This window comes from Siphateles boraxobius, unplaced genomic scaffold (genome assembly GCF_051911475.1).
Source record: "Siphateles boraxobius isolate OS27281-9 unplaced genomic scaffold, OSU_SipBor_1 72, whole genome shotgun sequence".
NCBI classification, from domain to species: Eukaryota; Metazoa; Chordata; class Actinopteri; order Cypriniformes; family Leuciscidae; genus Siphateles; species Siphateles boraxobius.
In genome coordinates this window covers 522,949-548,965 of record NW_027509200.1, presented here as the reverse complement: position 1 = coordinate 548,965, position 26,017 = coordinate 522,949, and the positions used below count along the sequence as shown (strand labels likewise).

At 42.0% G+C, this 26,017-nt stretch overlaps 26 non-coding genes across 26 annotated transcripts; 4 read left to right on the top strand and 22 right to left on the bottom strand.

Moving 5' to 3' along the window:
* Window positions 1-365: 365 nt before the first annotated feature.
* Window positions 366-437, top strand: trnae-cuc (transfer RNA glutamic acid (anticodon CUC)). The gene has a single exon. It is a non-coding gene; the product is annotated as a tRNA-Glu (tRNA).
* Window positions 438-840: 403 nt separating this feature from the next.
* On the bottom strand, window positions 841-927 carry trnay-gua (transfer RNA tyrosine (anticodon GUA)). Its single transcript is given in 2 exon segments — window positions 841-876; window positions 891-927. It is a non-coding gene; the product is annotated as a tRNA-Tyr (tRNA).
* A 119-nt stretch (window positions 928-1,046) lies between these two features.
* On the bottom strand, window positions 1,047-1,118 carry trnae-uuc (transfer RNA glutamic acid (anticodon UUC)). Its single transcript has one exon. It is a non-coding gene; the product is annotated as a tRNA-Glu (tRNA).
* A 944-nt stretch (window positions 1,119-2,062) lies between these two features.
* trnay-gua (transfer RNA tyrosine (anticodon GUA)) lies at window positions 2,063-2,149 on the bottom strand. Its single transcript is given in 2 exon segments — window positions 2,063-2,098; window positions 2,113-2,149. It is a non-coding gene; the product is annotated as a tRNA-Tyr (tRNA).
* Window positions 2,150-2,268: 119 nt separating this feature from the next.
* Window positions 2,269-2,340, bottom strand: trnae-uuc (transfer RNA glutamic acid (anticodon UUC)). Its single transcript has one exon. It is a non-coding gene; the product is annotated as a tRNA-Glu (tRNA).
* Window positions 2,341-2,735: 395 nt separating this feature from the next.
* Window positions 2,736-2,808, bottom strand: trnar-acg (transfer RNA arginine (anticodon ACG)). Its single transcript has one exon. It is a non-coding gene; the product is annotated as a tRNA-Arg (tRNA).
* Window positions 2,809-5,822: 3,014 nt separating this feature from the next.
* trnae-cuc (transfer RNA glutamic acid (anticodon CUC)) lies at window positions 5,823-5,894 on the top strand. The gene has a single exon. It is a non-coding gene; the product is annotated as a tRNA-Glu (tRNA).
* A 403-nt stretch (window positions 5,895-6,297) lies between these two features.
* Window positions 6,298-6,384, bottom strand: trnay-gua (transfer RNA tyrosine (anticodon GUA)). The gene is given in 2 exon segments: window positions 6,298-6,333; window positions 6,348-6,384. It is a non-coding gene; the product is annotated as a tRNA-Tyr (tRNA).
* A 119-nt stretch (window positions 6,385-6,503) lies between these two features.
* trnae-uuc (transfer RNA glutamic acid (anticodon UUC)) lies at window positions 6,504-6,575 on the bottom strand. Its single transcript has one exon. It is a non-coding gene; the product is annotated as a tRNA-Glu (tRNA).
* A 944-nt stretch (window positions 6,576-7,519) lies between these two features.
* On the bottom strand, window positions 7,520-7,606 carry trnay-gua (transfer RNA tyrosine (anticodon GUA)). The gene is given in 2 exon segments: window positions 7,520-7,555; window positions 7,570-7,606. It is a non-coding gene; the product is annotated as a tRNA-Tyr (tRNA).
* A 119-nt stretch (window positions 7,607-7,725) lies between these two features.
* On the bottom strand, window positions 7,726-7,797 carry trnae-uuc (transfer RNA glutamic acid (anticodon UUC)). Its single transcript has one exon. It is a non-coding gene; the product is annotated as a tRNA-Glu (tRNA).
* Window positions 7,798-8,192: 395 nt separating this feature from the next.
* trnar-acg (transfer RNA arginine (anticodon ACG)) lies at window positions 8,193-8,265 on the bottom strand. The gene has a single exon. It is a non-coding gene; the product is annotated as a tRNA-Arg (tRNA).
* Window positions 8,266-11,278: 3,013 nt separating this feature from the next.
* On the top strand, window positions 11,279-11,350 carry trnae-cuc (transfer RNA glutamic acid (anticodon CUC)). Its single transcript has one exon. It is a non-coding gene; the product is annotated as a tRNA-Glu (tRNA).
* A 403-nt stretch (window positions 11,351-11,753) lies between these two features.
* trnay-gua (transfer RNA tyrosine (anticodon GUA)) lies at window positions 11,754-11,840 on the bottom strand. The gene is given in 2 exon segments: window positions 11,754-11,789; window positions 11,804-11,840. It is a non-coding gene; the product is annotated as a tRNA-Tyr (tRNA).
* A 119-nt stretch (window positions 11,841-11,959) lies between these two features.
* On the bottom strand, window positions 11,960-12,031 carry trnae-uuc (transfer RNA glutamic acid (anticodon UUC)). Its single transcript has one exon. It is a non-coding gene; the product is annotated as a tRNA-Glu (tRNA).
* A 944-nt stretch (window positions 12,032-12,975) lies between these two features.
* trnay-gua (transfer RNA tyrosine (anticodon GUA)) lies at window positions 12,976-13,062 on the bottom strand. Its single transcript is given in 2 exon segments — window positions 12,976-13,011; window positions 13,026-13,062. It is a non-coding gene; the product is annotated as a tRNA-Tyr (tRNA).
* A 119-nt stretch (window positions 13,063-13,181) lies between these two features.
* trnae-uuc (transfer RNA glutamic acid (anticodon UUC)) lies at window positions 13,182-13,253 on the bottom strand. Its single transcript has one exon. It is a non-coding gene; the product is annotated as a tRNA-Glu (tRNA).
* A 395-nt stretch (window positions 13,254-13,648) lies between these two features.
* On the bottom strand, window positions 13,649-13,721 carry trnar-acg (transfer RNA arginine (anticodon ACG)). Its single transcript has one exon. It is a non-coding gene; the product is annotated as a tRNA-Arg (tRNA).
* A 3,632-nt stretch (window positions 13,722-17,353) lies between these two features.
* Window positions 17,354-17,440, bottom strand: trnay-gua (transfer RNA tyrosine (anticodon GUA)). The gene is given in 2 exon segments: window positions 17,354-17,389; window positions 17,404-17,440. It is a non-coding gene; the product is annotated as a tRNA-Tyr (tRNA).
* A 119-nt stretch (window positions 17,441-17,559) lies between these two features.
* On the bottom strand, window positions 17,560-17,631 carry trnae-uuc (transfer RNA glutamic acid (anticodon UUC)). Its single transcript has one exon. It is a non-coding gene; the product is annotated as a tRNA-Glu (tRNA).
* Window positions 17,632-18,574: 943 nt separating this feature from the next.
* On the bottom strand, window positions 18,575-18,661 carry trnay-gua (transfer RNA tyrosine (anticodon GUA)). Its single transcript is given in 2 exon segments — window positions 18,575-18,610; window positions 18,625-18,661. It is a non-coding gene; the product is annotated as a tRNA-Tyr (tRNA).
* Window positions 18,662-18,779: 118 nt separating this feature from the next.
* trnae-uuc (transfer RNA glutamic acid (anticodon UUC)) lies at window positions 18,780-18,851 on the bottom strand. The gene has a single exon. It is a non-coding gene; the product is annotated as a tRNA-Glu (tRNA).
* Window positions 18,852-22,207: 3,356 nt separating this feature from the next.
* trnae-cuc (transfer RNA glutamic acid (anticodon CUC)) lies at window positions 22,208-22,279 on the top strand. Its single transcript has one exon. It is a non-coding gene; the product is annotated as a tRNA-Glu (tRNA).
* A 772-nt stretch (window positions 22,280-23,051) lies between these two features.
* trnay-gua (transfer RNA tyrosine (anticodon GUA)) lies at window positions 23,052-23,138 on the bottom strand. Its single transcript is given in 2 exon segments — window positions 23,052-23,087; window positions 23,102-23,138. It is a non-coding gene; the product is annotated as a tRNA-Tyr (tRNA).
* Window positions 23,139-23,984: 846 nt separating this feature from the next.
* On the bottom strand, window positions 23,985-24,056 carry trnae-uuc (transfer RNA glutamic acid (anticodon UUC)). Its single transcript has one exon. It is a non-coding gene; the product is annotated as a tRNA-Glu (tRNA).
* A 397-nt stretch (window positions 24,057-24,453) lies between these two features.
* trnar-acg (transfer RNA arginine (anticodon ACG)) lies at window positions 24,454-24,526 on the bottom strand. Its single transcript has one exon. It is a non-coding gene; the product is annotated as a tRNA-Arg (tRNA).
* Between the last annotated feature and the right edge of the window lie 1,491 nt (window positions 24,527-26,017).

Below are 26,017 nucleotides of genomic sequence, written 5' to 3'. Positions count from 1 at the left end.
CTCACATGTTGGGGATCTCAAATTTTTTGTTTTTATGGCAAGTTTGTTATGTTGTTAGGATATTCCTACAGAGTCTGTGACAGTTTCTCAGCGGAAGAACCGGGATCCAGGGTAAGAGATGTCTGCAAAAAACTGCGTTAAAATCCTTCGAGATGGAGGCCTCACATGTTGGGGATCTCGGTTGCTTTGTTTTCATGGCAAGTTGTGGTGTTGTTAGGATATTCCTACAGAGTCTGTGACAGTTTGTCAGTTTGCCAGGGTCAGTGACGTCTCCTCTCCTGGAGGAAAATACAAGTATTAGTGGTCTTGCTGCAAAATCTGGTAGAGGCCACACCCAGGCTTGAGGGCAAGTCGTTAGCAGACCATCCCTGGTGGTCTAGTGGTTAGGATTCGGCGCTCTCACCGCCGCGGCCCGGGTTCGATTCCCGGTCAAAGAATGAGCTTTTGCCCACCACCGGCGGTCGTGATTGTAAAATGGCGAACTACGAACTCAAGCGCTGACGCCCTCGTCGAGAAGCAGGGCCAAGGAAATGTTTATGTGTGAAAAAGAACTCCTTCGTGCCGGAGTTGAACCAGCGACCTAAGCTTTTGCCCACAACCGGCGGTGGTGATTGTAAAATGGCGAACTACGAACTCAAGCGCTGACGCCCTCGTCGAGAAGCAGGGCCAAGGAAATGTTTATGTGTGAAAAAGAACTCCTTCGAGCCGGAGTTGAACCAGCGACCTAAGCTTTTGCCCACCACCGGCGGTCGTGATTGTAAAATGGCGAACTACGAACTGAAGCGCTGATGCCCTCGTCGAGAAGCAGGGCCAAGGAAATGTTTGTGTGTGAAAAAGAAATCCTTCGAGCCGGAGTTGAACCAGCGACCTAAGGAATGGCAACTTGCCACCTACAGTCCTCCGCTCTTCCAGCTGAGCTATCGAAGGCACACTGATTGGGGACAGAACCTCAACATATCAGGTTGCTGAATCTCCGCCACTGGCTAAAACTGCTACAGACATACATGCTGGTTGTTTCGATTAAGTGATGCAAAGACAACCCGATCTTCCCATACCGGGAGTCAAACCCGGGCCGCCTGGGTGAAAACCAGGAATCCTGACCGCTAGACCATATGGGATCTTCCTTCTGCCTGGAGCAGACCCTTTTACTTTTAGTATGTGACCGTCCCCTTTAAGAACATGGGAATGATCCGAAGGGATTGTTTACTGAATTCAATTTCATCAGGCTCAACAGAGGGAGCTCTCATTTGCCTCACGAGGGGGTTCAGTTTCCTCCCATTCTTGCGATGGCATAATAGACACTACAAACTGGTCGTAAAGCAAGGTCCTTGTGACAGTACTCAAGCAATGCATTTTAAAAGACGCATAGTATTGTATGGTAACCGTTATCCTACTGACAAAGCAGCCTATTGTTGGACTGTCAATTTTTAATATTTCTCAACCAATCCAATAATAATAATAACAGAGAGTTCTGCAAAAAACTGCTAAAAAAAACCTTAGAGATGGAGGCCTCACATGTTGGGGATCTCACATTTTTTGTTTTTATGGCAAGTTTGTGGTGTTGTTAGGATATTCCTACAGAGTCTGTGACAGTTTCTCAGCGGAAGAACCGGGATCCAGGGTAAGAGACGTCTGCAAAAAACTGCTATAAAAACCTTCGAGATGGAGGCCTCACATGTTGGGGATCTCGGTTGATTTGTTTTCATGGCAAGTTGTGGTGTTGTTAGGATATTCCTACAGAGTCTGTGAAAGTTTGTCAGTTTGCCAGGGTCAGTGACGTCTCCTCTCCTGGAGGAAAATACAAGTATTAGTGGTCTTGCTGCAAAATCTGGTAAAGGCCACAGGCAGGCTTGAGGGCAAGTCGTCAGCAGATCTTCCCTGGTGGCCTAGTGGTTAGGATTCGGCGCTGTCACCGCTGCGGCCCGGGTTCGATTACCGGTCAGGGAATGAGTTTTTGCCCACCACCGGCGGCCGTGATTGTAAAATGGCGAACTACGAACTCAAGCGCTGACGCCCTCGTCGAGAAGCAGGGCCAAGGAAATGTTTATGTGTGAAAAAGAACTCCTTCGAGCCGGAGTTGAACCAGCGACCTAAGGATTGCCAAATTGCCACCTACAGTCCTCCGCTCTTCCAGCTGAGCTATCGAAGGCACACTGATTGGGGACAGAACCTCAACATATCAGGTTGCTGAATCTCCGCCACTGGCTAAAACTGCTACAGACACACATGCTGGTTGTTTCGATTGAGTGATGCAAAGACAACCCGATCTTCCCATACTGGGAGTTGAACCCGAGCCGCCTGGGTGAAAACCAGGAATCCTGACCGCTAGACCATATGGGATCTTCCTTCTGCCTGGAGCAGACCCTTTTACTTTTAGTGTGTGACCGTCCCCTTTAAGAACATGGGAATGATCCGAAGGGATTGTTTACTGAATTCAATTTCATCAGGCTCAACAGAGGGAGCTCTCATTTGCCTCACGAGGGGTTCAGTTTCCTCCCATTCTTGCGATGGTATAATAGACACTACAAACTGGTCGTAAAGCAAGGTCCTTGTGACAGTACTCATGCAATGCCTTTTAAAAGACGCATAGTATTGTATGGTAACCGTTATCCTACTGACAAAGCAGCCTATTGTTGGACTGTCAATTTTTAATATTTCTCAACCAATCCAATAATAACAAAAACTATGGGATAATAAAATGGCTAAGGGCTGAAAGCATAGCAAAAGAGGCAGAGCGAGCCAGCCAGGAGTCGAACCTAGAATCTTCTGATCCGTAGTCAGACGCGTTATCCATTGCGCCACTGGCCCACTGATCAGGTGTCCTTGAGCTTACACGGCAGCTGTTGGTGTTCGACTGGCCAGAGGCCTGTGATGACATCTACTTTTTCTCCTGCTATTAACAGACCTGGAGCCAACATCAGGAAGGGGTCAGATGAGGGGCCTGCTACAAAAACCTTCAAGATGGAGGCCTCACATGTTGGGGATCTCAATTCTCAATTCAAATCTTAAACGTCAATTTAAAAATCTTAATGTACAGGCTTTTTTGCATGATGTTTATAATAGTGATTTACAGTTGGTTTCAATTATACCTGATGTGGTTGATGCTTGGGATTATTTCAAATCTATCTTTCTAGAAATTTGTGATAAACATGCTCCTTTACGTAGATTTCTGGTGACAGGTAGAAATAATCCTTGGTTCAATGAATCCGTCTCTAATCTTATTAAGCAAAGAAACGTGGCTTGGTCTAAAGCAAAGAAAACAAATGGTGAGGAGGACTGGTCTCAATATAGATTATTACGAAATAAGTGTGCAAAATTAATAGAAAGTTCGAAGAGTTAGTATTATTTAAACCTGATTAATGATAACATGAATTGTCCTTCTAAATTTTTGAAATTAACGAAATCTTTTATAGGATCAAATACATCCACTAATCTTCCAAAAGTTTTAAAATTGAATCAAAGATTGATTACAGACAAGGCTGATATTGTTAATACGTTTAATAGTCATTTTATTTCAGCTGGTTTGATAACAGACAATTCGTTGGTCCTTGATGAACAGAGAAACTGATGAGTTGACTAATAGTGAATCAGATTTATTTTCTTTTGCCCTTTTATTGCCGTCCCAAGTTCATAAACTACTCCGAAATTTAGACTGTAAGAAATCAGGTGGGTCTGACCAAATTGAACCAATTTTTTAAAAATTGTCAGCAGATATTATTGCCGAACCTATTGCATCGATTTTTAATTTGAGTCTATCCACCAATGTAATTCCGCCATCTTGGAAATCGGCTATGGATATGCCTTTATTAAAAGGAGGCGATCCTTCCGATTTGAATAATTATCGTCCGATTTCTAAATTACCGGTTTTAGCAAAAGTTTTTGAATCTATTATAAATGATCAAATGAAAGAATATCTACTTAGTCATAATATTTTGAACGCATTTCAGTCAGGATTAAGAGCGGGCCATAGTACGATAACAGCTACTACATTAGTCACTAATGATTTAATTACTGCTCTCGATAATAGACAACATTGTGCGGCCTTATTTTTGGATTTGACAAAAGCGTTTGACTTAGTGGATCATGTTTTACTGTTACGGAGGCTTAAACGTGTTGGCCTCGATAATTCGGCTGTGAGTTGGTTTAAAAATAATTTATCGGATAGAACTCAATGTGTTGCTGTAGATAATTACACCTCATCCATGGTAATAGTCAGGAAGGGTGTCCCGCAAGGTTCTTTATTGGCACCACTTCTTTTTTCTATTTTTATTAATGAATTGGGGCAGGGAATACAATCGGCAAAGCTAAATTTTTATGCTGACGATACAATTATTTACTGCACTGCATCCTCTGTGTCTCAGGCTATTGAAATTCTTAAGGATTCTTTTTATACTTTTCAGCTTACCTTGTTGAAACAAAAATTAGTTTTAAATGTAAATAAAACGAAGTATATTCTTTTTACACGTAGCCGTTCTATGTCTACTGTGTTACTATTCTGACTATTGAGGGTTTACATATAGAAAGAGTACCAACTTATAAATATTTAGGAATATGGCTCGATGAGAAGTTAGCCTTTGATGTTCACATTAATTACTTGGTGAAAAAGCTTAAACGAAGACTGGGTTTTCTTTTTCGGGAAAAAAATGTTTTTCCTTTATAGCTAGAAAGAGAATAATACAGAGTACTATTTTACCTATTTTAGACTATGGTGATGTTGTTTACATGCATGCGTCTACATATTTATTGAAAAGGCTGGATGGCGTTTATCATGCTGCACTGCGTTTTATAACAAATTCTTGTTCACGTACTCATCATTGTTTGCTGCACAACTATTTGGGTTGGTCCTCTTTATATCAAAGAAGGAAATCCCATATGTTAAAATTTATTGTAAAGACATTGATGGGTAGACTTCCAAATTACATTACTAGTCTTCTATGTTTATGTAGAAAGAACTATAGCACTAGATCATCTAATGGGATTAAATTAGTAGTACCTAGGGTACATTCAGAGCATGGTAAATCATCTTTCTCCTACTATGCTCCATGGCTGTGGAATGAATTTCAAGCTACTGTCCCTCCTGAAACAATTCCTCCTTTGAATGTATTTAAAAGTTTACTGCAGTATACAATGATTGAATCATGCTGTTGTTTTACTTGATTTATGATGAATGTTGTGCTCTGACTTTCTGGAATGTTTTATATGTGTTGTGTGTTTGTGTGTGATTTGTAGTGTGGCCATCTTGGCCAGGACTCCCTGGAGGAAGAGATTTCCTATTAATCTCAATGGGACCTTCCTGGAAAAATAAAGGAAATAAAATAAAATAAATTTTAAGTTGTGGTGTTGTTAGGATATTACTACAGAGCCTGTGACAGTTTCTCAGTGGAAGAACTGGGATCCAGGCCCACAGACGTCTGCAAAAAACTGCTTTAAAAACCCTTTGAGATGCAGGCCTCACATGTTGGGGATCTTATTGTTTTTGTTTTCATGGCAAGCTGTGGTGTTGTTAGGATATTCCTCCAGAGCCTGTGACAGTTTCTCAGCGGAAGAACTGGGAACTGGGATCCAGGGCCAGAGACGTCTGCAAAAAACTGCTAAAAAAACCTTAGAGATGGTGGTCTCACATGTTGGGGATCTCAATTTTTTTGTTTTTATGGCAAGTTTATGGTGTTGTTAGGATATTCCTACAGAGTCTGTGACAGTTTGTCAGTTTGCCAGGGTCAGTGACGTCTCCTCTCCTGGAGGAAAATACAAGTATTAGTGGTCTTGCTGCAAAATCTGGTAGAGGCCACAGCCAGGCTTGAGGGCAAGTGGTCAGCAGACCTTCCTTGGTGGTCTAGTGGTTAGGATTCGGCGTTCTCACCGCCGCGGCCCGGGTTCGATTCCCGGTCAGGGAATGAGCTTTTGCCCACCACCGGCGGTCGTGATTGTAAAATGGCGAACTACGAACTCAAGCGCTGACGCCCTCGTCGAGAACCGGGGCCAAGGAAATGTTTATGTGTGAAAAAGAACTCCTTCGAGCCGGAGTTGAACCAGCGACCTAAGCTTTTGCCCACCACCGGCGGTCGTGATTGTAAAATGGCGAACTACGAACTCAAGCGCTGACGCCCTCGTCGAGAAGCAGGGCCAAGGAAATGTTTATGTGTGAAAAAGAACTCCTTCGAGCCGGAGTTGAACCAGCGACCTAAGCTTTTGCCCACCACCGGCGGTCGTGATTGTAAGATGGCGAACTACGAACTGAAGCGCTGATGCCCTCGTCGAGAAGCAGGGCCAAGGAAATGTTTGTGTGTGAAAAAGAACTCCTTCGAGCCGGAGTTGAACCAGCGACCTAAGGAATGGCAACTTGCCACCTACAGTCCTCCGCTCTTCCAGCTGAGCTATCGAAGGCACACTGATTGGGGACAGAACCTCAACATATCAGGTTGCTGAATCTCCGCCACTGGCTAAAACTGCTACAGACATACATGCTGGTTGTTTCGATTAAGTGATGCAAAGACAACCCGATCTTCCCACACCGGGAGTCAAACCCGGGCCGCCTGGGTGAAAACCAGGAATCCTGACCGCTAGACCATATGGGATCTTCCTTCTGCCTGGAGCAGACCCTTTTACTTTTAGTATGTGACCGTCCCCTTTAAGAACATGGGAATGATCCGAAGGGATTGTTTACTGAATTCAATTTTATCAGGCTCAACAGAGGGAGCTCTCATTTGCCTCACGAGGGGGTTCAGTTTCCTCCCATTCTTGCGATGGCATAATAGACACTACAAACTGGTCGTAAAGCAAGGTCCTTGTGACAGTACTCAAGCAATGCATTTTAAAAGACGCATAGTATTGTATGGTAACCGTTATCCTACTGACAAAGCAGCCTATTGTTGGACTGTCAATTTTTAATATTTCTCAACCAATCCAATAATAATAATAACAGAGAGTTCTGCAAAAAACTGCTAAAAAAAACCTTAGAGATGGAGGCCTCACATGTTGGGGATCTCACATTTTTTGTTTTTATGGCAAGTTTGTGGTGTTGTTAGGATATTCCTACAGAGTCTGTGACAGTTTCTCAGCGGAAGAACCGGGATCCAGGGTAAGAGACGTCTGCAAAAAACTGCTATAAAAACCTTCGAGATGGAGGCCTCACATGTTGGGGATCTCGGTTGATTTGTTTTCATGGCAAGTTGTGGTGTTGTTAGGATATTCCTACAGAGTCTGTGAAAGTTTGTCAGTTTGCCAGGGTCAGTGACGTCTCCTCTCCTGGAGGAAAATACAAGTATTAGTGGTCTTGCTGCAAAATCTGGTAAAGGCCACAGGCAGGCTTGAGGGCAAGTCGTCAGCAGATCTTCCCTGGTGGCCTAGTGGTTAGGATTCGGCGCTGTCACCGCTGCGGCCCGGGTTCGATTACCGGTCAGGGAATGAGTTTTTGCCCACCACCGGCGGCCGTGATTGTAAAATGGCGAACTACGAACTCAAGCGCTGACGCCCTCGTCGAGAAGCAGGGCCAAGGAAATGTTTATGTGTGAAAAAGAACTCCTTCGAGCCGGAGTTGAACCAGCGACCTAAGGATTGCCAAATTGCCACCTACAGTCCTCCGCTCTTCCAGCTGAGCTATCGAAGGCACACTGATTGGGGACAGAACCTCAACATATCAGGTTGCTGAATCTCCGCCACTGGCTAAAACTGCTACAGACACACATGCTGGTTGTTTCGATTAAGTGATGCAAAGACAACCCGATCTTCCCATACTGGGAGTTGAACCCGAGCCGCCTGGGTGAAAACCAGGAATCCTGACCGCTAGACCATATGGGATCTTCCTTCTGCCTGGAGCAGACCCTTTTACTTTTAGTGTGTGACCGTCCCCTTTAAGAACATGGGAATGATCCGAAGGGATTGTTTACTGAATTCAATTTCATCAGGCTCAACAGAGGGAGCTCTCATTTGCCTCACGAGGGGTTCAGTTTCCTCCCATTCTTGCGATGGTATAATAGACACTACAAACTGGTCGTAAAGCAAGGTCCTTGTGACAGTACTCATGCAATGCCTTTTAAAAGACGCATAGTATTGTATGGTAACCGTTATCCTACTGACAAAGCAGCCTATTGTTGGACTGTCAATTTTTAATATTTCTCAACCAATCCAATAATAACAAAAACTATGGGATAATAAAATGGCTAAGGGCTGAAAGCATAGCAAAAGAGGCAGAGCGAGCCAGCCAGGAGTCGAACCTAGAATCTTCTGATCCGTAGTCAGACGCGTTATCCATTGCGCCACTGGCCCACTGATCAGGTGTCCTTGAGCTTACACGGCAGCTGTTGGTGTTCGACTGGCCAGAGGCCTGTGATGACATCTACTTTTTCTCCTGCTATTAACAGACCTGGAGCCAACATCAGGAAGGGGTCAGATGAGGGGCCTGCTACAAAAACCTTCAAGATGGAGGCCTCACATGTTGGGGATCTCAATTCTCAATTCAAATCTTAAACGTCAATTTAAAAATCTTAATGTACAGGCTTTTTTGCATGATGTTTATAATAGTGATTTACAGTTGGTTTCAATTATACCTGATGTGGTTGATGCTTGGGATTATTTCAAATCTATCTTTCTAGAAATTTGTGATAAACATGCTCCTTTACGTAGATTTCTAGTGACAGATAGAAATAATCCTTGGTTCAATGAATCCGTCTCTAATCTTATTAAGCAAAGAAACGTGGCTTGGTCTAAAGCAAAGAAAACAAATGGTGAGGAGGACTGGTCTCAATATAGATTATTACGAAATAAGTGTGCAAAATTAATAGAAAGTTCGAAGAGTTAGTATTATTTAAACCTGATTAATGATAACATGAATTGTCCTTCTAAATTTTTGAAATTAACGAAATCTTTTATAGGATCAAATACATCCACTAATCTTCCAAAAGTTTTAAAATTGAATCAAAGATTGATTACAGACAAGGCTGATATTGTTAATACGTTTAATAGTCATTTTATTTCAGCTGGTTTGATAACAGACAATTCGTTGGTCCTTGATGAACAGAGAAACTGATGAGTTGACTAATAGTGAATCAGATTTATTTTCTTTTGCCCTTTTATTGCCGTCCCAAGTTCATAAACTACTCCGAAATTTAGACTGTAAGAAATCAGGTGGGTCTGACCAAATTGAACCAATTTTTTAAAAATTGTCAGCAGATATTATTGCCGAACCTATTGCATCGATTTTTAATTTGAGTCTATCCACCAATGTAATTCCGCCATCTTGGAAATCGGCTATGGTTATGCCTTTATTAAAAGGAGGCGATCCTTCCGATTTGAATAATTATCGTCCGATTTCTAAATTACCGGTTTTAGCAAAAGTTTTTGAATCTATTATAAATGATCAAATGAAAGAATATCTACTTAGTCATAATATTTTGAACGCATTTCAGTCAGGATTAAGAGCGGGCCATAGTACGATAACAGCTACTACATTAGTCACTAATGATTTAATTACTGCTCTCGATAATAGACAACATTGTGCGGCCTTATTTTTGGATTTGACAAAAGCGTTTGACTTAGTGGATCATGTTTTACTGTTACGGAGGCTTAAACGTGTTGGCCTCGATAATTCGGCTGTGAGTTGGTTTAAAAATAATTTATCGGATAGAACTCAATGTGTTGCTGTAGATAATTACACCTCATCCATGGTAATAGTCAGGAAGGGTGTCCCGCAAGGTTCTTTATTGGCACCACTTCTTTTTTCTATTTTTATTAATGAATTGGGGCAGGGAATACAATCGGCAAAGCTAAATTTTTATGCTGACGATACAATTATTTACTGCACTGCATCCTCTGTGTCTCAGGCTATTGAAATTCTTAAGGATTCTTTTTATACTTTTCAGCTTACCTTGTTGAAACAAAAATTAGTTTTAAATGTAAATAAAACGAAGTATATTCTTTTTACACGTAGCCGTTCTATGTCTACTGTGTTACTATTCTGACTATTGAGGGTTTACATATAGAAAGAGTACCAACTTATAAATATTTAGGAATATGGCTCGATGAGAAGTTAGCCTTTGATGTTCACATTAATTACTTGGTGAAAAAGCTTAAACGAAGACTGGGTTTTCTTTTTCGGGAAAAAAATGTTTTTCCTTTATAGCTAGAAAGAGAATAATACAGAGTACTATTTTACCTATTTTAGACTATGGTGATGTTGTTTACATGCATGCGTCTACATATTTATTGAAAAGGCTGGATGGCGTTTATCATGCTGCACTGCGTTTTATAACAAATTCTTGTTCACGTACTCATCATTGTTTGCTGCACAACTATTTGGGTTGGTCCTCTTTATATCAAAGAAGGAAATCCCATATGTTAAAATTTATTGTAAAGACATTGATGGGTAGACTTCCAAATTACATTACTAGTCTTCTATGTTTATGTAGAAAGAACTATAGCACTAGATCATCTAATGGGATTAAATTAGTAGTACCTAGGGTACATTCAGAGCATGGTAAATCATCTTTCTCCTACTATGCTCCATGGCTGTGGAATGAATTTCAAGCTACTGTCCCTCCTGAAACAATTCCTCCTTTGAATGTATTTAAAAGTTTACTGCAGTATACAATGATTGAATCATGCTGTTGTTTTACTTGATTTATGATGAATGTTGTGCTCTGACTTTCTGGAATGTTTTATATGTGTTGTGTGTTTGTGTGTGATTTGTAGTGTGGCCATCTTGGCCAGGACTCCCTGGAGGAAGAGATTTCTTTTAATCTCAATGGGACCTTCCTGGAAAAATAAAGGAAATAAAATAAAATAAATTTTAAGTTGTGGTGTTGTTAGGATATTACTACAGAGCCTGTGACAGTTTCTCAGTGGAAGAACTGGGATCCAGGCCCACAGACGTCTGCAAAAAACTGCTTTAAAAACCCTTTGAGATGCAGGCCTCACATGTTGGGGATCTTATTGTTTTTGTTTTCATGGCAAGCTGTGGTGTTGTTAGGATATTCCTCCAGAGCCTGTGACAGTTTCTCAGCGGAAGAACTGGGAACTGGGATCCAGGGCCAGAGACGTCTGCAAAAAACTGCTAAAAAAACCTTAGAGATGGTGGTCTCACATGTTGGGGATCTCAATTTTTTTGTTTTTATGGCAAGTTTATGGTGTTGTTAGGATATTCCTACAGAGTCTGTGACAGTTTGTCAGTTTGCCAGGCTCAGTGACGTCTCCTCTCCTGGAGGAAAATACAAGTATTAGTGCTCTTGCTGCAAAATCTGGTAGAGGCCACAGCCAGGCTTGAGGGCAAGTTGTCAGCAGACCTTCCTTGGTGGTCTAGTGGTTAGGATTCGGCGCTCTCACCGCCGCGGCCCGGGTTCGATTCCCGGTCAGGGAATGAGCTTTTGCCCACCACCGGCGGTCGTGATTGTAAAATGGCGAACTACGAACTCAAGCGCTGACGCCCTCGTCGAGAACCGGGGCCAAGGAAATGTTTATGTGTGAAAAAGAACTCCTTCGAGCCGGAGTTGAACCAGCGACCTAAGCTTTTGCCCACCACCGGCGGTCGTGATTGTAAAATGGCGAACTACGAACTCAAGCGCTGACGCCCTCGTCGAGAAGCAGGGCCAAGGAAATGTTTATGTGTGAAAAAGAACTCCTTCGAGCCGGAGTTGAACCAGCGACCTAAGCTTTTCCCCATCACCGGCGGTCGTGATTGTAAGATGGCGAACTACGAACTGAAGCGCTGATGCCCTCGTCGAGAAGCAGGGCCAAGGAAATGTTTGTGTGTGAAAAAGAATTCCTTCGAGCCGGAGTTGAACCAGCGACCTAAGGAATGGCAACTTGCCACCTACAGTCCTCCGCTCTTCCAGCTGAGCTATCGAAGGCACACTGATTGGGGACAGAACCTCAACATATCAGGTTGCTGAATCTCCGCCACTGGCTAAAACTGCTACAGACATACATGCTGGTTGTTTCGATTAAGTGATGCAAAGACAACCCGATCTTCCCACACCGGGAGTCAAACCCGGGCCGCCTGGGTGAAAACCAGGAATCCTGACCGCTAGACCATATGGGATCTTCCTTCTGCCTGGAGCAGACCCTTTTACTTTTAGTATGTGACCGTCCCCTTTAAGAACATGGGAATGATCCGAAGGGATTGTTTACTGAATTCAATTTTATCAGGCTCAACAGAGGGAGCTCTCATTTGCCTCACGAGGGGGTTCAGTTTCCTCCCATTCTTGCGATGGCATAATAGACACTACAAACTGGTCGTAAAGCAAGGTCCTTGTGACAGTACTCAAGCAATGCATTTTAAAAGACGCATAGTATTGTATGGTAACCGTTATCCTACTGACAAAGCAGCCTATTGTTGGACTGTCAATTTTTAATATTTCTCAACCAATCCAATAATAATAATAACAGAGAGTTCTGCAAAAAACTGCTAAAAAAAACCTTAGAGATGGAGGCCTCACATGTTGGGGATCTCAATTTTTTTGTTTTTATGGCAAGTTTGTGGTGTTGTTAGGATATTCCTACAGAGTCTGTGACAGTTTCTCAGCGGAAGAACCGGGATCCAGGGTAAGAGACGTCTGCAAAAAACTGCTATAAAAACCTTCGAGATGGAGGCCTCACATGTTGGGGATCTCGGTTGATTTGTTTTCATGGCAAGTTGTGGTGTTGTTAGGATATTCCTACAGAGTCTGTGAAAGTTTGTCAGTTTGCCAGGGTCAGTGACGTCTCCTCTCCTGGAGGAAAATACAAGTATTAGTGGTCTTGCTGCAAAATCTGGTAAAGGCCACAGGCAGGCTTGAGGGCAAGTCGTCAGCAGATCTTCCCTGGTGGCCTAGTGGTTAGGATTCGGCGCTGTCACCGCTGCGGCCCGGGTTCGATTACCGGTCAGGGAATGAGTTTTTGCCCACCACCGGCGGCCGTGATTGTAAAATGGCGAACTACGAACTCAAGCGCTGACGCCCTCGTCGAGAAGCAGGGCCAAGGAAATGTTTATGTGTGAAAAAGAACTCCTTCGAGCCGGAGTTGAACCAGCGACCTAAGGATTGCCAAATTGCCACCTACAGTCCTCCGCTCTTCCAGCTGAGCTATCGAAGGCACACTGATTGGGGACAGAACCTCAACATATCAGGTTGCTGAATCTCCGCCACTGGCTAAAACTGCTACAGACACACATGCTGGTTGTTTCGATTGAGTGATGCAAAGACAACCCGATCTTCCCATACTGGGAGTTGAACCCGAGCCGCCTGGGTGAAAACCAGGAATCCTGACCGCTAGACCATATGGGATCTTCCTTCTGCCTGGAGCAGACCCTTTTACTTTTAGTGTGTGACCGTCCCCTTTAAGAACATGGGAATGATCCGAAGGGATTGTTTACTGAATTCAATTTCATCAGGCTCAACAGAGGGAGCTCTCATTTGCCTCACGAGGGGTTCAGTTTCCTCCCATTCTTGCGATGGTATAATAGACACTACAAACTGGTCGTAAAGCAAGGTCCTTGTGACAGTACTCATGCAATGCCTTTTAAAAGACGCATAGTATTGTATGGTAACCGTTATCCTACTGACAAAGCAGCCTATTGTTGGACTGTCAATTTTTAATATTTCTCAACCAATCCAATAATAACAAAAACTATGGGATAATAAAATGGCTAAGGGCTGAAAGCATAGCAAAAGAGGCAGAGCGAGCCAGCCAGGAGTCGAACCTAGAATCTTCTGATCCGTAGTCAGACGCGTTATCCATTGCGCCACTGGCCCACTGATCAGGTGTCCTTGAGCTTACACGGCAGCTGTTGGTGTTCGACTGGCCAGAGGCCTGTGATGACATCTACTTTTTCTCCTGCTATTAACAGACCTGGAGCCAACATCAGGAAGGGGTCAGATGAGGGGCCTGCTACAAAAACCTTCAAGATGGAGGCCTCACATGTTGGGGATCTCAATTCTCAATTCAAATCTTAAACGTCAATTTAAAAATCTTAATGTACAGGCTTTTTTGCATGATGTTTATAATAGTGATTTACAGTTGGTTTCAATTATACCTGATGTGGTTGATGCTTGGGATTATTTCAAATCTATCTTTCTAGAAATTTGTGATAAACATGCTCCTTTACGTAGATTTCTGGTGACAGGTAGAAATAATCCTTGGTTCAATGAATCCGTCTCTAATCTTATTAAGCAAAGAAACGTGGCTTGGTCTAAAGCAAAGAAAACAAATGGTGAGGAGGACTGGTCTCAATATAGATTATTACGAAATAAGTGTGCAAAATTAATAGAAAGTTCGAAGAGTTAGTATTATTTAAACCTGATTAATGATAACATGAATTGTCCTTCTAAATTTTTGAAATTAACGAAATCTTTTATAGGATCAAATACATCCACTAATCTTCCAAAAGTTTTAAAATTGAATCAAAGATTGATTACAGACAAGGCTGATATTGTTAATACGTTTAATAGTCATTTTATTTCAGCTGGTTTGATAACAGACAATTCGTTGGTTCTTGATGAACAGAGAACTGATGAGTTGACTAATAGTGAATCAGATTTATTTTCTTTTGCCCTTTTATTGCCGTCCCAAGTTCATAAACTACTCCGAAATTTAGACTGTAAGAAATCAGGTGGGTCTGACCAAATTGAACCAATTTTTTAAAAATTGTCAGCAGATATTATTGCCGAACCTATTGCATCGATTTTTAATTTGAGTCTATCCACCAATGTAATTCCGCCATCTTGGAAATCGGCTATGGTTATGCCTTTATTAAAAGGAGGCGATCCTTCCGATTTGAATAATTATCGTCCGATTTCTAAATTACCGGTTTTAGCAAAAGTTTTTGAATCTATTATAAATGATCAAATGAAAGAATATCTACTTAGTCATAATATTTTGAACGCATTTCAGTCAGGATTAAGAGCGGGCCATAGTACGATAACAGCTACTACATTAGTCACTAATGATTTAATTACTGCTCTCGATAATAGACAACATTGTGCGGCCTTATTTTTGGATTTGACAAAAGCGTTTGACTTAGTGGATCATGTTTTACTGTTACGGAGGCTTAAACGTGTTGGCCTCGATAATTCGGCTGTGAGTTGGTTTAAAAATAATTTATCGGATAGAACTCAATGTGTTGCTGTAGATAATTACACCTCATCCATGGTAATAGTCAGGAAGGGTGTCCCGCAAGGTTCTTTATTGGCACCACTTCTTTTTTCTATTTTTATTAATGAATTGGGGCAGGGAATACAATCGGCAAAGCTAAATTTTTATGCTGACGATACAATTATTTACTGCACTGCATCCTCTGTGTCTCAGGCTATTGAAATTCTTAAGGATTCTTTTTATACTTTTCAGCTTACCTTGTTGAAACAAAAATTAGTTTTAAATGTAAATAAAACGAAGTATATTCTTTTTACACGTAGCCGTTCTATGTCTACTGTGTTACTATTCTGACTATTGAGGGTTTACATATAGAAAGAGTACCAACTTATAAATATTTAGGAATATGGCTCGATGAGAAGTTAGCCTTTGATGTTCACATTAATTACTTGGTGAAAAAGCTTAAACGAAGACTGGGTTTTCTTTTTCGGGAAAAAAATGTTTTTCCTTTATAGCTAGAAAGAGAATAATACAGAGTACTATTTTACCTATTTTAGACTATGGTGATGTTGTTTACATGCATGCGTCTACATATTTATTGAAAAGGCTGGATGGCGTTTATCATGCTGCACTGCGTTTTATAACAAATTCTTCTTCACGTACTCATCATTGTTTGCTGCACAACTATTTGGGTTGGTCCTCTTTATATCAAAGAAGGAAATCCCATATGTTAAAATTTATTGTAAAGACATTGATGGGTAGACTTCCAAATTACATTACTAGTCTTCTATGTTTATGTAGAAAGAACTATAGCACTAGATCATCTAATGGGATTAAATTAGTAGTACCTAGGGTACATTCAGAGCATGGTAAATCATCTTTCTCCTACTATGCTTCATGGCTGTGGAATGAATTTCAAGCTACTGTCCCTCCTGAAACAATTCCTCCTTTGAATGTATTTAAAAGTTTACTGCAGTATACAATGATTGAATCATGCTGTTGTTTTACTTGATTTATGATGAATGTTGTGCTCTGACTTTCTGGAATGTTTTATATGTGTTGTGTGTTTGTGTGTGATTTGTAGTGTGGCCATCTTGGCCAGGACTCCCTGGAGGAAGAGATTTCCTATTAATCTCAATGGGACCTTCCTGGAAAAATAAAGGAAATAAAATAAAATAAATTTTAAGTTGTGGTGTTGTTAGGATATTACTACAGAGCCTGTGACAGTTTCTCAGTGGAAGAACTGGGATCCAGGCCCACAGACGTCTGCAAAAAACTGCTTTAAAAACCCTTTGAGATGCAGGCCTCACATGTTGGGGATCTTATTGTTTTTGTTTTCATGGCAAGCTGTGGTGTTGTTAGGATATTCCTCCAGAGCCTGTGACAGTTTCTCAGCGGAAGAACTGGGAAGTGGGATCCAGGGCCAGAGACGTCTGCAAAAAACTGCTAAAAAAACCTTAGAGATGGTGGTCTCACATGTTGGGGATCTCAATTTTTTTGTTTTTATGGCAAGTTTATGGTGTTGTTAGGATATTCCTACAGAGTCTGTGACAGTTTGTCAGTTTGCCAGGGTCAGTGACGTCTCCTCTCCTGGAGGAAAATACAAGTATTAGTGGTCTTGCTGCAAAATCTGGTAAAGGCCACAGGCAGGCTTGAGGGCAAGTCGTCAGCAGATCTTCCCTGGTGGCCTAGTGGTTAGGATTCGGCGCTGTCACCGCTGCGGCCCGGGTTCCATTACCGGTCAGGGAATGAGTTTTTGCCCACCACCGGCGGCCGTGATTGTAAAATGGCGAACTACGAACTCAAGCGCTGACGCCCTCGTCGAGAAGCGGGGCCAAGGAAATGTTTATGTGTGAAAAAGAACTCCTTCGAGCCGGAGTTGAACCAGCGACCTAAGCTTTTGCCCACCACCGGCGGTCGTGATTGTAAAATGGCGAACTACGAACTCAAGCGCTGACGCCCTCGTCGAGAAGCGGTGCCAAGGAAATGTTTATGTGTGAAAAAGAACTCCTTCGAGCCGGAGTTGAACCAGCGACCTAAGCTTTTGCCCACCACCGGCGGTCGTGATTGTAAAATGGCGAACTACGAACTCAAGCGCTGACGCCCTCGTCGAGAAGCAGGGCCAAGGAAATGTTTATGTGTGAAAAAGAACTCCTTCGAGCCGGAGTTGAACCAGCGACCTAAGCTTTTGCCCACCACCGGCGGTCGTGATTGTAAAATGGCGAACTACGAACTGAAGCGCTGATGACCTCGTCGAGAAGCAGGGCCAAGGAAATGTTTGTGTGTGAAAAAGAAATCCTTCGAGCCGGAGTTGAACCAGCGACCTAAGGAATGGCAACTTGCCACCTACAGTCCTCCGCTCTTCCAGCTGAGCTATCGAAGGCACACTGATTGGGGACAGAACCTCAACATATCAGGTTGCTGAATCTCCGCCACTGGCTAAAACTGCTACAGACATACATGCTGGTTGTTTCTATTAAGTGATGCAAAGACAACCCGATCTTCCCACACCGGGAGTCAAACCCGGGCCGCCTGGGTGAAAACCAGGAATCCTGACCGCTAGACCATATGGGATCTTCCTTCTGCCTGGAGCAGACCCTTTTACTTTTAGTATGTGACCGTCCCCTTTAAGAACATGGGAATGATCCGAAGGGATTGTTTACTGAATTCAATTTCATCAGGCTCAACAGAGGGAGCTCTCATTTGCCTCACGAGGGGGTTCAGTTTCCTCCCATGCTTGCGATGGCATAATAGACACTACAAACTGGTCGTAAAGCAAGGTCCTTGTGACAGTACTCAAGCAATGCATTTTAAAAGACGCATAGTATTGTATGGTAACCGTTATCCTACTGACAAAGCAGCCTATTGTTGGACTGTCAATTTTTAATATTTCTCAACCAATCCAATAATAATAATAACAGAGAGTTCTGCAAAAAACTGCTAAAAAAAACCTTAGAGATGGAGGCCTCACATGTTGGGGATCTCACATTTTTTGTTTTTATGGCAAGTTTGTGGTGTTGTTAGGATATTCCTACAGAGTCTGTGACAGTTTCTCAGCGGAAGAACCGGGATCCAGGGTAAGAGACGTCTGCAAAAAACTGCTATAAAAACCTTCGAGATGGAGGCCTCACATGTTGGGGATCTCGGTTGATTTGTTTTCATGGCAAGTTGTGGTGTTGTTAGGATATTCCTACAGAGTCTGTGAAAGTTTGTCAGTTTGCCAGGGTCAGTGACGTCTCCTCTCCTGGAGGAAAATACAAGTATTAGTGGTCTTGCTGCAAAATCTGGTAAAGGCCACAGGCAGGCTTGAGGGCAAGTCGTCAGCAGATCTTCCCTGGTGGCCTAGCTGTAGGATTCGGCGCTGTCACAGCTGCGGCCCGGGTTCGATTACCGGTCAGGGAATGAGTTTTTGCCCACCACCGGCGGCCGTGATTGTAAAATGGCGAACTACGAACTCAAGCGCTGACGCCCTCGTCGAGAAGCAGGGCCAAGGAAATGTTTATGTGTGAAAAAGAACTCCTTCGAGCCGGAGTTGAACCAGCGACCTAAGGATTGCCAAATTGCCACCTACAGTCCTCCGCTCTTCCAGCTGAGCTATCGAAGGCACACTGATTGGGGCAGAACCTCAACATATCAGGTTGCTGAATCTCCGCCACTGGCTAAAACTGCTACAGACACACATGCTGGTTGTTTCGATTAAGTGATGCAAAGACAACCCCATCTTCCCATACCGGGAGTTGAACCCGAGCCGCCTGGGTGAAAACCAGGAATCCTGACCGCTAGACCATATGGGGTCTTCCTTCTGCCTGGAGCAGACCCTTTTACTTTTAGTGTGTGACCGTCCCCTTTAAGAACATGGGAAGGATCCGAAGGGATTGTTTACTGAATTCAATTTCATCAGGCTCAACAGAGGGAGCTCTCATTTGCCTCACGAGGGGTTCAGTTTCCTCCCATTCTTGCGATGGTATAATAGACACTACAAACTGGTCGTAAAGCAAGGTCCTTGTGACAGTACTCATGCAATGCCTTTTAAAAGACGCATAGTATTGTATGGTAACCGTTATCCTACTGACAAAGCAGCCTATTGTTGGACTGTCAATTTTTAATATTTCTCAACCAATCCAATAATAACAAAAACTATGGGATAATAAAATGGCTAAGGGCTGAAAGCATAGCGAGCCAGCCAGGAGTCGAACCTAGAATCTTCTGATCCGTAGTCAGTCGCGTTATCCATTGCGCCACTGGCCCACTGATCAGGGGTCCTTGAGCTTACACGGCAGCTGTTGGTGTTCGACTGGCCAGAGGCCTGTGATGACATCTACTTTTTCTCCTGCTATTAACAGACCTGGAGCCAACATCAGGAAGGGGTCAGATGAGGGGCCTGATACAAAAACCTTCAAGATGGAGGCCTCACATGTTGGGGATCTCAATTCTCAATTCAAATCTTAAACGTCAATTTAAAAATCTTAATGTACAGGCTTTTTTGCATGATGTTTATAATAGTGATTTACAGTTGGTTTCAATTATACCTGATGTGGTTGATGCTTGGGATTATTTCAAAACGTGGCTTGGTCTAAAGCAAAGAAAACAAATGGTGAGGAGGACTGGTCTCAATATAGATTATTACGAAATAAGTGTGCAAAATTAATAGAAAGTTCGAAGAGTTAGTATTATTTAAACCTGATTAATGATAACATGAATTGTCCTTCTAAATTTTTGAAATTAACGAAATCTTTTATAGGATCAAATACATCCACTAATCTTCCAAAAGTTTTAAAATTGAATCAAAGATTGATTACAGACAAGGCTGATATTGTTAATACGTTTAATAGTCATTTTATTTCAGCTGGTTTGATAACAGACAATTCGTTGGTCCTTGATGAACAGAGAAACTGATGAGTTGACTAATAGTGAATCAGATTTATTTTCTTTTGCCCTTTTATTGCCGTCCCAAGTTCATAAACTACTCCGAAATTTAGACTGTAAGAAATCAGGTGGGTCTGACCAAATTGAACCAATTTTTTAAAAATTGTCAGCAGATATTATTGCCGAACCTATTGCATCGATTTTTAATTTGAGTCTATCCACCAATGTAATTCCGCCATCTTGGAAATCGTCTATGGTTATGCCTTTATTAAAAGGAGGCGATCCTTCCGATTTGAATAATTATCGTCCGATTTCTAAATTACCGGTTTTAGCAAAAGTTTTTGAATCTATTATAAATGATCAAATGAAAGAATATCTACTTAGTCATAATATTTTGAACGCATTTCAGTCAGGATTAAGAGCGGGCCATAGTACGATAACAGCTACTACATTAGTCACTAATGATTTAATTACTGCTCTCGATAATAGACAACATTGTGCGGCCTTATTTTTGGATTTGACAAAAGCGTTTGACTTAGTGGATCATGTTTTACTGTTACGGAGGCTTAAACGTGTTGGCCTCGATAATTCGGCTGTGAGTTGGTTTAAAAATAATTTATCGGATAGAACTCAATGTGTTGCTGTAGATAATTACACCTCATCCATGGTAATAGTCAGGAAGGGTGTCCCGCAAGGTTCTTTATTGGCACCACTTCTTTTTTCTATTTTTATTAATGAATTGGGGCAGGGAATACAATCGGCAAAGCTAAATTTTTATGCTGACGATACAATTATTTACTGCACTGCATCCTCTGTGTCTCAGGCTATTGAAATTCTTAAGGATTATTTTTATACTTTTCAGCTTACCTTGTTGAAACAAAAATTAGTTTTAAATGTAAATAAAACGAAGTATATTCTTTTTACACGTAACCGTTCTATGTCTACTGTGTTACTATTCTGACTATTGAGGGTTTACATATAGAAAGAGTACCAACTTATAAATATTTAGGAATATGGCTCGATGAGAAGTTAGCCTTTGATGTTCACATTAATTACTTGGTGAAAAAGCTTAAACGAAGACTGGGTTTTCTTTTTCGGGAAAAAAATGTTTTTCCTTTATAGCTAGAAAGAGAATAATACAGAGTACTATTTTACCTATTTTAGACTATGGTGATGTTGTTTACATGCATGCGTCTACATATTTATTGAAAAGGCTGGATGGCGTTTATCATGCTGCACTGCGTTTTATAACAAATTCTTGTTCACGTACTCATCATTGTTTGCTGCACAACTATTTGGGTTGGTCCTCTTTATATCAAAGAAGGAAATCCCATATGTTAAAATTTATTGTAAAGACATTGATGGGTAGACTTCCAAATTACATTACTAGTCTTCTATGTTTATGTAGAAAGAACTATAGCACTAGATCATCTAATGGGATTAAATTAGTAGTACCTAGGGTACATTCAGAGCATGGTAAATCATCTTTCTCCTACTATGCTCCATGGCTGTGGAATGAATTTCAAGCTACTGTCCCTCCTGAAACAATTCCTCCTTTGAATGTATTTAAAAGTTTACTGCAGTATACAATGATTGAATCATGCTGTTGTTTTACTTGATTTATGATGAATGTTGTGCTCTGACTTTCTGGAATGTTTTATATGTGTTGTGTGTTTGTGTGTGATTTGTAGTGTGGCCATCTTGGCCAGGACTCCCTGGAGGAAGAGATTTCCTATTAATCTCAATGGGACCTTCCTGGAAAAATAAAGGAAATAAAATAAAATAAATTTTAAGTTGTGGTGTTGTTAGGATATTACTACAGAGCCTGTGACAGTTTCTCAGTGGAAGAACTGGGATCCAGGCCCACAGACGTCTGCAAAAAACTGCTTTAAAAACCCTTTGAGATGCAGGCCTCACATGTTGGGGATCTTATTGTTTTTGTTTTCATGGCAAGCTGTGGTGTTGTTAGGATATTCCTCCAGAGCCTGTGACAGTTTCTCAGCGGAAGAACTGGGAAGTGGGATCCAGGGCCAGAGACGTCTGCAAAAAACTGCTAAAAAAACCTTAGAGATGGTGGTCTCACATGTTGGGGATCTCAATTTTTTTGTTTTTATGGCAAGTTTATGGTGTTGTTAGGATATTCCTACAGAGTCTGTGACAGTTTGTCAGTTTGCCAGGGTCAGTGACGTCTCCTCTCCTGGAGGAAAATACAAGTATTAGTGCTCTTGCTGCAAAATCTGGTAGAGGCCACAGCCAGGCTTGAGGGCAAGTGGTCAGCAGACCTTCCTTGGTGGTCTAGTGGTTAGGATTCGGCGTTCTCACCGCCGCGGCCCGGGTTCGATTCCCGGTCAGGGAATGAGCTTTTGCCCACCACCGGCGGTCGTGATTGTAATATGGCGAACTACGAACTCAAGCGCTGACGCCCTCGTCGAGAAGCGGGGCCAAGGAAATGTTTATGTGTGAAAAAGAACTCCTTCGAGCCGGAGTTGAACCAGCGACCTAAGCTTTTGCCCACCACCGGCGGTCGTGATTGTAAAATGGCGAACTACGAACTCAAGCGCTGACGCCCTCGTCGAGAAGCAGGGCCAAGGAAATGTTTATGTGTGAAAAAGAACTCCTTCGAGCCGGAGTTGAACCAGCGACCTAAGCTTTTGCCCACCACCGGCGGTCGTGATTGTAAAATGGCGAACTACGAACTGAAGCGCTGATGCCCTCGTCGAGAAGCAGGGCCAAGGAAATGTTTGTGTGTGAAAAAGAAATCCTTCGAGCTGGAGTTGAACCAGCGACCTAAGGAATATTCCTACAGAGTCTGTGAAAGTTTGTCAGTTTGCCAGGGTCAGTGACGTCTCCTCTCCTGGAGGAAAATACAAGTATTAGTGGTCTTGCTGCAAAATCTGGTAAAGGCCACAGGCAGGCTTGAGGGCAAGTCGTCAGCAGATCTTCCCTGGTGGCCTAGTGGTTAGGATTCGGCGCTGTCACCGCTGCGGCCCGGGTTCGATTACCGGTCAGGGAATGAGTTTTTGCCCACCACCGGCGGCCGTGATTGTAAAATGGTGAACTACGAACTCAAGCGCTGACGCCCTCGTCGAGAAGCAGGGCCAAGGAAATGTTTATGTGTGAAAAAGAACTCCTTCGAGCCGGAGTTGAACCAGCGACCTAAGGATTGCCAAATTGCCACCTACAGTCCTCCGCTCTTCCAGCTGAGCTATCGAAGGCACACTGATTGGGGACAGAACCTCAACATATCAGGTTGCTGAATCTCCGCCACTGGCTAAAACTGCTACAGACACACATGCTGGTTGTTTCGATTAAGTGATGCAAATACCCCTTTTCCACCAAAAAAGAACGGGTTCGGAACTGGTGCTGGTTCAAAGTTGGTTCGGAGTTGGTTCAACTTGCGAACCTCCTCAGAACCTGTTTGTTTTTCCACTTCTAGAGCGCCCAGCGAACGACGTCGTTACGTCACTGTGTACGTCGCTTTACGTCTCAGCTAGAAACGCTTGCAAGTACAACATTACTTTGGGATTATCTCTAACTCGTGAACCAAGAAGGCTTTAAAAACAATTGAAATATGTAAGTCTTTTAATCTTTTCCTTTGATATGTAATCTTTTCTGATTAGTTATGTACACCTGTCTTGTCTTTTTTTTCTCTCCGTTTATTTGTTCTATTTTGTGACTGTTTTCTTCTTTGCTTACATAATGTTTTCAATAAAATTTTTTTAAAAAAAGCTAGAAACGCTTGCGCCAACTTCAAGCATAACAATTACAATGGCGGACTACATCATGTTTCTGCAAATGTTTCTCCTGGCTTTGCGGTCAGAAAAGATGTTTAGGACACATATAAACCCGCCCCCAGCCCCCGACGTAAGCCTGACGTGGTAAAAGAACGGTTCTCTGGTTCTAGTCCAGCAAAGAGTTGGTGCCGCTTTGGAACCAGTTTTCCTGGCCGAGAACCGGTTCTTTGGCTGTCGAAACACAAAGAACTGGTTCGCGCGCAGGCACCGGCTCCGAACCGGCTCTCAAAACGCTTTGGTGGAAAAGGGGTAAAAGACAACCCGATCTTCCCATACCGGGAATTGAACCCGAGCCGCCTGGGTGAAAACCAGGAATCCTGACCGCTAGACCATATGGGATCTTCCTTCTGCCTGGAGCAGACCCTTTTACTTTTAGTGTGTGACCGTCCCCTTTAAGAACATGGGAATGATCCGAAGGGATTGTTTACTGAATTCAATTTCATCAGGCTCAACAGAGGGAGCTCTCATTTGCCTCACGAGGGGGTTCAGTTTCCTCCCATTCTTGCGATGGTATAATAGACACTACAAACTGGTCGTAAAGCAAGGTCCTTGTGACAGTACTCATGCAATGCCTTTTAAAAGACGCATAGTATTGTATGGTAACCGTTATCCTACTGACAAAGCAGCCTATTGTTGGACTGTCAATTTTTTAATATTTCTCAACCAATCCAATAATAACAAAAACTATGGGATAATAAAATGGCTAAGGGCTGAAAGCATAGCAAAAGAGGCAGAGCGAGCCAGCCAGGAGTCGAACCTAGAATCTTCTGATCCGTAGTCAGACGCGTTATCCATTGCGCCACTGGCCCACTGATCAGGTGTCCTTGAGCTTACACGGCAGCTGTTGGTGTTCGACTGGCCAGAGGCCTGTGATGACATCTACTTTTTCTCCTGCTATTAACAGACCTGGAGCCAACATCAGGAAGGGGTCAGATGAGGGGCCTGCTACAAAAACCTTCAAGATGGAGGCCTCACATGTTGGGGATCTCAATTCTCAATTCAAACCTTAAACGTCAATTTAAAATCTTAATGTACAGGCTTTTTTGCATGATGTTTATAATAGTGATTTACAGTTGGTTTCAATTATACCTGATGTGGTTGATGCTTGGGATTATTTCAAATCTATCTTTCTAGAAATTTGTGATAAACATGCTCCTTTACGTAGATTTCTGGTGACAGGTAGAAATAATCCTTGGTTCAATGAATCCGTCTCTAATCTTATTAAGCAAAGAAACGTGGCTTGGTCTAAAGCAAAGAAAACAAATGGTGAGGAGGACTGGTCTCAATATAGATTATTACGAAATAAGTGTGCAAAATTAATAGAAAGTTCGAAGAGTTAGTATTATTTAAACCTGATTAATGATAACATGAATTGTCCTTCTAAATTTTTGAAATTAACGAAATCTTTTATAGGATCAAATACATCCACTAATCTTCCAAAAGTTTTAAAATTGAATCAAAGATTGATTACAGACAAGGCTGATATTGTTAATACGTTTAATAGTCATTTTATTTCAGCTGGTTTGATAACAGACAATTCGTTGGTCCTTGATGAACAGAGAAACTGATGAGTTGACTAATAGTGAATCAGATTTATTTTCTTTTGCCCTTTTATTGCCGTCCCAAGTTCATAAACTACTCCGAAATTTAGACTGTAAGAAATCAGGTGGGTCTGACCAAATTGAACCAATTTTTTAAAAATTGTCAGCAGATATTATTGCCGAACCTATTGCATCGATTTTTAATTTGAGTCTATCCACCAATGTAATTCCGCCATCTTGGAAATCGGCTATGGTTATGCCTTTATTAAAAGGAGGCGATCCTTCCGATTTGAATAATTATCGTCCGATTTCTAAATTACCGGTTTTAGCAAAAGTTTTTGAATCTATTATAAATGATCAAATGAAAGAATATCTACTTAGTCATAATATTTTGAACGCATTTCAGTCAGGATTAAGAGCGGGCCATAGTACGATAACAGCTACTACATTAGTCACTAATGATTTAATTACTGCTCTCGATAATAGACAACATTGTGCGGCCTTATTTTTTGATTTGACAAAAGCGTTTGACTTAGTGGATCATGTTTTAGCGTTAGGGAGGCTTAAAAAGGTTTAAAAATTATTTATCGGATAGAACTCAATGTGTTGCTGTAGATAATTACACCTCATCCATGGTAATAGTCAGGAAGGGTGTCCCGCAAGGTTCTTTATTGGCACCACTTCTTTTTTCTATTTTTATTAATGAATTGGGGCAGGGAATACAATCGGCAAAGCTACATTTTTATGCTGACGATACAA